At 39.7% G+C, this 9,025-nt stretch overlaps 1 long non-coding RNA gene across 3 annotated transcripts in view; it reads right to left on the reverse strand.

Moving 5' to 3' along the window:
- The window catches only part of LOC125692357 (uncharacterized), a 67,511-nt gene that overhangs the window by 18,110 nt on the left and 40,376 nt on the right, over positions 1–9,025 (reverse strand). Inside the window, exon 1 of one of the 3 annotated variants that reach the window (XR_007376605.1) lies at positions 2,702–4,639. The exons of the other annotated variants lie outside the window; for them this stretch is intronic. This is a non-coding gene — a long non-coding RNA (uncharacterized LOC125692357). Of the gene's footprint in view, positions 1–2,701; positions 4,640–9,025 lie in introns of those variants that run through there. 3 annotated transcript variants of the gene reach the window in all.

The raw sequence follows: 9,025 nt of genomic DNA on the forward strand, positions 1-9,025 counted from the left end.
AATGCATTATAAAGAAACCAATTAAAAATGCCAACCGTCAATAACGTCTTACCTCAAAAGGCAAAACATAACTATCCCCATATTTGATGCTAAGGCTGATACTGACATCTGTCACTTGATAAGGAAAACAGCTATATCACTTATCTCTGAATTTCGTGAGACAAATTGATAGGGATGGTAGAATGTCCTAGGGATCAAATATAGAGCGGTTTAAAAGCAGGGTAGTCAATGAGATTCACTAACAGGACGCAAACACTTTAGAGATTAATGTTAAAACTGAGACTATTTTGGACGTAAAAACAGCACAGCAAGAAATACAGCAATTTATGAAGTCAGTCTCTTCTTCTGTTCAATAGAACGATGCAAGATGGAAGAAAGTGGTGACTTCTGACTGACTGCTGCACCACATTTGATATACTTGCTAACTTGCATGCAGCTTTCTCCCAGCAAGTAAAACCAATAAAGAAGATATCCCATCTAAAAGACATTAAATAAAACCTCAGTTAAAAAAATAAATCACACAGCTTCTTGCAGAAGTTGAGAACAGAGCCATAGAAGAGACACAGGTCATCTAAAAAATAAGCAAAGAGGAAGGAACTAACTTCCCCATTCTGAAATTCCATGATATTCAGCAATATGAATGAGTAAACAACTGTGAGACACGTCACAGAGGTGGGGATTGGGCCACTGCTTGTAGATGTAAGGCAACAAGGAGCTTGCACATTCATCTTACTAACACCCATAGAGCAATGAACACACAACCAAAGTATCTTGCAATTATATGTAATAAGCTCCACCGGTATAATCAGGAAAGAAGCTTTTCAAAAACTACTATGAATATCAGAAAATGGTTTTTTGAAGCACCTCACACACATCATTTCGTGATGTGCATGAAAACAGTGCTAAAACTGAGATATTAAGAATTGCACAGAGCTGATTTCTCATGCAGTAGTTCTACATCATAAAGAGAAAGCTGAGAAAAATGTGTTTTTCTTTCTATGGGAAAGCATCATTTAAAGCAACTATATACCACAAACTTGAAAGAATAAGAACCTGCTCTGATCACTGAGTGATCACTATTACTATAAATTAATAGTGATTACTATTACTAAAGCAATATACTACTAAAAATGTATTATTGAGAAGATACATTCTTGAAAATATATGTTGGAACAATTAGAGCCTACTCAGACCTGATCAACAAGACAGAAAACAGGCTTGCACTGACTTCTCCCAAAACTGCTTACAAGGCTTCTCAAGACCTTTAGGGCTAGCATGGTGTGAAAGAACATTTTTCCAACTTTGCAGTAGTAAATGTGTTGTTAACAGGCAATTGGGAAACCATCTAAACAAAAAGTAAGGGCTAACTTACTTAGAGGAACAAGGAGACATTAATATGTATGTGTGTCTCCCTGTCTTGAGATGGACTTTGGATGATATAGTGTCACATTATGCCATCAGGTTATTCAATTCAAACATAAGATTGTAATATGAAAAACATACACCATCTCTAACAGTGCTCACACAAAATATTTTCAAACACACATGAAAAAAAATGTTGGTATGCTTTTCAGCATAACTGAGACGTCTCTGCTTTAGAGACATGCTTGATGTTAGAGAATATAGGTGGAAATAACGAGGTCTGTATCTTATCTTGTCTGCCACTTTGAAGAAAGCACTGAATACTGAATATTCTGGCTACTCTTTTCTGTGTCCTGAATTTTGGCATGAAGTTCAGTTTTGTAAGAACTGTTCTGGTGTTGATTTGCGCTGGCAGATTTGTGCTCTTGAATCTGTTTCAGCAGAGGACTACAAATATAAGCCATTAATAAGTCACAATAGCAAACTAAACTTATTGGAATTAGGTGTTTGACTTATGAAGGTGTAGTTAGTCTATGGATAGTAATTCCTGTTGATTCAAGCACGCTTATTTTAATGAGAGATAACTCTGGAAAGCTGAAAGTGAGTGACTGATCACCCAGAATGAATGGCCTAATGTGAAAACAAAGATGTACCCAAAATATAGGACATATATTCCCTATGTGGAATACTGTTAGCAGGTCTCTGTCTATTCTGCTACAGTAATCAAATCCATTCAGTGTTTATGTTTGCTCACTGGACAGGTATTCTTGCTCACTTTGTATCTATGAGTCCATCTCTGTTCAAATAAAAGGCATATATCTGTTTCAGATGTTTGACTTGTTTTACATGGGAGCCAAACATCAGTGATAAGAATAGCAAACATAATGCACCAGAGCAGGAAAAGACTGGTAGCTGATCCCATGTCCCAGACTACAGACACTCATTGAGAAATTTACTGATAATTAAAGTTATTTTAAAAATGAGTTACTGCCCAATGGAAAAAAAACCACAACTTGCTAAGCTATATGTCCATCAGCACAGCAATGGTAGAAGGAGACAGCAACACCTTTTTCAGTATTATCATAAATCATTAAAAGTGAAGAAGACTTCCATGATCATCCAGTCCAATTGTCGACCCATCCCCTCTATACCTGCTGATGCATGTCCCTCAGTGCCACATCTCCATGTTTCTTGACACTCCCAGGCACGGTAATACTACCACTCCTTGAGCAGCCCATTCCAATGCATCACTATTCTGAGAAGAAATTTTTCCTAACATCCAACATGAATTTCCCCTGGTGCAATTTGAGGCCATTCCTTCTCATCCCATCACTGTTACCTGGAAAAAGAGGCTGACCTCCACCTTGCAACAACCTCCTTTCTGAGAGCTGTAAAGAGTCACAGGGTCTCCCCGAGCCTCCTCTTCTCCAGACTGAACAACCCCAGCTCCCACAGCCACTCCTCGTAAGACTTATTCTCCAGATCCTTCACAGCTCCTTCTCTGGACACGCTCCAGGGCCTCAATATTTTTCTTGTAGTGAGGGGCACAAAACTGAATGCAGTACTCGAGGTGCAGCCTCACCAGGGCCCAGTGCTGAGGGATGATCACCTCCCTGCTCCTGCTGACTACACTATTTTTGACACAAGCACGATGCTTTTGGCCTTCTTGGCCACCTGGGCACATTGCTGGCTCATGTTCAGCCGGCTGTCAACCAACATCCACAGATCCTCTTCCTCTGAAATAACCACACCACAACATGCTGATAGGTTGAAGTGATACTATATACACTTTGGCAAAAAGCTATTCTTCTTTTTGAGAAAGAAGAAAAATAAACGCGAGTTGGCTGCTCGCCTTTGTATTATTATTATGGAGGTTAAAAGACAAAAGCAAGGAAGAAAACCTAGTCCAAAACAGCTGTGGTTATTGACAGTAGATGTAGTTTTGGCACACGGACATCTTGAGATTTGGCTTATAGCTCAATGTTCATTCACACAAAAAACTTCTGGTCTTGAACAACAAATTAAAACCAACAAATGAAAAAATAAATAAAGCTGAGGGAATTAGGAGGTTTGAAAAATCACTTTGCTAAGGACTTATGTCCTAGAAGTGCTCCAGCAGTTGTTCTTACAATGATGTATCCAATTTGTTACTCAAAAAACGTAATTTTAGCACATTATGGTCTAGATATATGTAGTTTTTACTAGTAATATTAGTCCCAATGAAGGTTTTATTCTAAGCTTCATGGTTCAGAACGTCCAAAGGAACTACTGATATTCATGGCATCTCTTCATCCCTACTGATCATGTTGTATTCAGCATAAAATAGCTGATAGCACAAAATGAAGCCTGTCCACATGCAGACATGAGTTGCTTAAGTAGGTATCCCTAATGAAGTTACCTGCTTTGTATCTAGCCGTTCACTTTAAATATTTCTATGATACCATGTAGTGTAAAGAGGCGTGTCCTCTGTTCCACATCAATTAAATTTCAAATAATTGTCCTTATGTCTCCTAAACTGAACACCACTAACACACAGTCCCCCACATAGTAATACCCGTTGCTAGCTGTAGTTTACATAAAAATGTGCATGTTCTCTTAATGTTTGTGCAAATGCATACATCTTAAAATGCAATTTATATGTTCCTTTCTGTAATACTAGGACAGCTTTGTTGGAAGTTTACTTGGAGCAATACTGGAAGAATTGAGCAACAAAAAGCTCAGTATAATACTTAATACTGCTAAACAAACATCAGCATGGGTGAAATGAAATCTCTTTTTCAGCAGTAATATGAAATGTTGGCATGAAGCACAGGACAGACAACAGAAGATATCTAGAAATAAACATGGACCCTGTATTACAAACTTACATATTAACTCCAGGGGGACAGTACTGTTCTTGCTAACGCTGCACAATGCTGCAGGGGAAAATTCCAGGTAGCTCTCAAGATGCAACAGACCTTTGTCTGGCAAAGTGCAAAGTTTTGCACTTGGGTCAGAGGAATCCTAGGCATCCATACAGACTGGAAGGAGCGGTCCTTGAGAGCAGCCCTGCAGAGAAGGACCTGGGGTTCTTGATAGATGAAAAACTTAACATGAGCCAGCAGTGTGCCCTTGCAGCTTGGAAAGTAAATGGTATCCTGGGCTCCATCAGAAGAGGGGTGGCCAGCAGGGACAGGGAGGTGATTGTCCCCCTCTACTATGTTCTTGTGAGGCCCCATCTGGAGTACTGTGTCCAGGTCTGGAGCCCCCAGTACAAAAAAGACAGGGAGCTGTTGGAGAGGATCCAGAGGAGAGCCATGAAGATGATCAGGGGACTGGAGCACCTCCCCTGTGAAGACAGGCTGAGGGAGCTGGGCTTGTTCAGCCTGGAGAAAAGAAGGCTGCAGGGTGACCTCATTGCAGCCTTTCAGTGCCTAAAGGGAGCCAACAAACAGGAGGGGAATCAACTCTTTGAAAGGGTTGATAACTGCAGGACAAGGGGAAATGGTTTGAAGTTGAGGGAGGGAAAACTTAGGTTGGATGTCAGGGGGAAGTTCTTTACAGAGAGTGGTGAGGTGCTGGAACAGGCTGCCCAGAGAGGTTATGGATGCTCTGTCCCTGGAGGTGTTCAAGGTCAGATTGGATGGGGCCTTGGGCAGCCTGGTCTAGTATTAAATGGGGAGGTTGGTGGCCCTGCACGTGGAAGGGGGGTTGGAGATTCATGACCCTTGAGCTCCCTTCCAATCCTGGCCATTCTGTGATTCTGTGATTCTTTGTGTGCTAAATTTCATTGTAACAGAAGAAACTTTAGTCTCCAGTCTTTAGCTGTCATTTTCTTCAAACTGCTTTGATACAGCCTTTGAACATTTCAAGAGGATGATTTGTCACTACCACATTTTTTCATTGCTATGACTTAAGCAGTGTTCCAGTCTGGATGCATTTTACATTTATACTTTAGGATTATTAACAATACACCTAATTATTTGTTTATATCTCACTGAACATTCTCTTAGGATTTGAAAGGAAAGACAGGTTCAAGTCTCAGGTTGATCAGGCTCATGTTTGTAATGTAGCAGTTATTTTCTATTTCTACACTGGCTTTTTTGGTTCAGAAAATACTTGGTGGATTGCTGAGGCAGCTCCTTCTGTTCATTTTACTTGAGCTCTTGGATAAGTATGGTTAACCTTATTTATTCATCATTCAACCTCTCACTATTAGTTTTCACTAGTAGTTTTCAGCCAGTCTGAAGGGTTACAGGTTAACAGAGAAGATGCACATTTTAGCAAGGTCTTGTTCTTTCACAAGAAAATATGGTCAGTAAAATCAATTACAGACTCTTTCCTTGGATTTTAATAGAGTAAAGCACCACAGTTCCCACAGTTCCAAAAGGTCCGGACTGACAGAATTCCCATTATCCTCCAGGAGGCTGGGATTTTTTCTATAACCACCTGAAAATAATCCCAATTTCTGACATGCTGACAAGCCTGGGCTGCTTTTCTGCTAACCTGGTTTTCCACTACTATCCTCTTCAAGATCAACTTTAATTCCTAGTTGCAGAGTTGGAAAAGAGAAAAGTAGAGTCATCCAATTTTTATGTGGTTATTCATGGAAAACAGACCAGTCTTTTTAACAGTAAAATGCATTGTATTGAAATTTTTCTTACTAAAATTACTTGAAAATATTTTATGCCTAGGCACATTATTCGATTTCAAAATTCAAGATCAGAAACAAAATAATTTTTTTGCTTTTGCAAAACTTCCAGAAAACTGAAAATTGAATTATTCACACAACTCCCAGCTGGAATAATACAGCATTGTGAAGAAAAAAAAATAGAGTGAAAGACTTGAGTAGGAAGTACAGGACCTTGCCCAGGGGTAGCAGGTTACTAGCTAGCAGAAGCAGCAAGTTGTGAGGCAGATGATGACCCCTCTGACTACACACTGAGAATAAGCATGTGCATTGAAACCTAGCCACCAATGAGAGAAACTTATTAAAAGCAACACCCTTCTTTTCACTGACACTTTGCAAGCTAGAGCAGAGGGCAGCAGCAGGAGAGCTCCTGGAATAGCCAGTCTGGAAATCCATGCACTTTGCAGTCTCTTAGAGAGAAGCCGCTCAAGTTCTGCAATTCCCTCTTCCCCTCAACTTCCAGTAGTCCCCATGTGGGGAATTCTGAAGATTAAGATTTATAATTGCTAAAACATCTTGTAGGGTTTTGTTTCCGCTTCTGCAACATTCTTGCATTAACACAGTTTTAAGGCTCTGCAGTCTCTTCTCTGTCTTAATCTACCTGCCCAAACACTGTCTGCACTGGAAGCATACATTCATATTCACGTATATTTTGAAAAGCATTTTACTGAACTAATGCAATTAGCATTGAAGTTGTATGGGACAGGAGCAGTAAAATCAGAAAAATGAGAGGAGATGATGGAAAGAAAATTTGGAAAGAAGGAAGGACAACAAGTAGTCATTGCCAGAAACTAAATAAGCCTATTCATTTCAACACTGTATTTGATGTGAAGTTACTAAGTGTTTAAATTTTAAGTTCATAGAAGGGAATACTACCCACCCAGAGCATTTTTAGCATATGTATAGACAGGACAACTACTGTTGTAGATCATATCTTTGCTGCATTTCATAGTGACAAAAATAAGGGACTTCAGCATATAGCATGATATTATCTCAGTGAAATTTCTGTCTAACTGTAATTAAAATGAATGAAATAGAAGAACACAGTTTACCCTGAACTTCAGGAGAGTGAACTTATATCTGCTAAAGGAGTTGTTGGATGAGGTCTCCTGGGAAGCTGTTCTTAGGGGCATAGGAATAGAACAGAGCTGGTAACTTTTCAAGAACACCCTTTTGAGAGCACAAGTGGTCTCCATCCCCCAGCAGAATAAATCAAGCAGAGGATGCAGGATACCACCATGGCTGAGCAAGTCAGACTGAGGGAAAAAAGGGAAAGTATGAGCAGTGGAAGTGTGGTTGGGTAGCCTGGGAAGAAAATACGGATGGACATGCAGAGAAGGGATCAGGAAAGCCAAGGCACAGATGAAACTAAACTTGATGAGGGATGTGAAAAATAACAAGGAATTCTATCAGTACACTGAACAGAAGAGACAGGCAAAGGAGAGTGTACCTCCTCTCATAAAAGAGAAGGGAGAACTGGCTTCAACAGACATGGAGAAGGCTGCAGTAATCAGTGAGTTTTTCGCCTCAGTCTTCACTAGCAGTTGGGCTTCCCACGCTTCTTGTGTCCCTGAACCTCTGGGCAGAGGTCAGGAAAGCAAAATCCCTCCCACTGCAAGAGGAGAGCAGGTTCAAAACAGCCTCATGAGGCCATATGTGTAAAAATCTATGGGCTGGACAACATGCATCCCAGGGTCCTGAAGGAATCAGGCCAGTTTCCATCATATTTGAAAAAATCATGGCTGTCAGGATAAGTCCCCACTGACTGGAAAAAGGGAAGCATCACTCTCACTTTTAAGATAGGGTGAAAGGAAGATTCCAGGAACCAGTGGCTGGTGAGCCTCACTGTGCCTGGGAAGATCATGGAGTTGACCCTCCAGAGGAAATTTATTCAGCTCTAAAGTAATTGCCAACAACAGCTAAAAATACTTCTCTACATTCTGTATTAAAGATGGTCTAACAAAGAAACTTAGAGACTGACTGAAATGTTAGCAGGCAGCTATTGGTTTCTGCCTGCTCAAACTATTCACTGTAAATTATATATAGTTCAGCTCTGTTCTATGCTCTTCCCCAGCTCCCTGTTAAAAAAAAACAAAAAAAGTATTGAAATGGGCTGTTTATATTATTTTCTCCTGCAGAAATGTATCACTTTGCACTCAGTAAGGATCCAGTCTTACACTTCATATTTCTTCAAAGCCTTTCATTAAATATTCTGCAAAAGTATTTTACATTTTATACCATTCCCAGGGACTTAGGGAAAACTTCACAGTTCTACCTGTGTCTGATCTTCTAAATTACTGATTAATCAATATAAACCTCATAACAAGGAGACCAGAGCATAACAAAGAGAATACTCTTGGAATTATGTCAGTGTAAATGAGACTTCATTACAAAAAATATTAAGTATCAGCAACGTGCAAATGTTTACATATCTATTTGGCAGTTTTTTCGTGTCCTGATGAATAGCACTACGCTCAGGAAACCAGAATGAAAGCTATCAAATCAAGTGCTCAAATCATCTTTTTTGGTGTCGAGCAGCCTTCCTTTTGGATGTTCCTTAAGCCTATGTTGAGAAACTTGGGATGAGATGAGGTCTTACATAATACAAAAGCGCCTTTTTCAGTTTACTTGATGCTGCTCTGTAGTCTGAATGAAATTGTTCCACCCTGGTCCTACATGTATTGTGAGATTCAGATATGTTGCTTTCACACTCTTACCTTCTCTAAGAATTCAGAGGTCAATTAAAATTGGAGATGCTGTTTATCTGTACCTTCGTGCTGATCATTATATGTTACCAATATATAATTTTTTATATAAAATTAAAGATTAGATTCACTTGTGTTCCTTATACCATTCCAAGGTGAGGAGCACAGTATACCCTTAAACATTTATCTCTGTCCCTGAAGGATTGACAGCATGCAGACTATCCTAAGTAAGCTGCTATCTCATCTTTGTAAGGGGATTTAAAACTAAAATTCTCTAATTTGAGCGAGT

Source organism: Lagopus muta, chromosome 4 (assembly GCF_023343835.1).
Source record: "Lagopus muta isolate bLagMut1 chromosome 4, bLagMut1 primary, whole genome shotgun sequence".
In the NCBI taxonomy this organism is placed as follows: Eukaryota; Metazoa; Chordata; class Aves; order Galliformes; family Phasianidae; genus Lagopus; species Lagopus muta.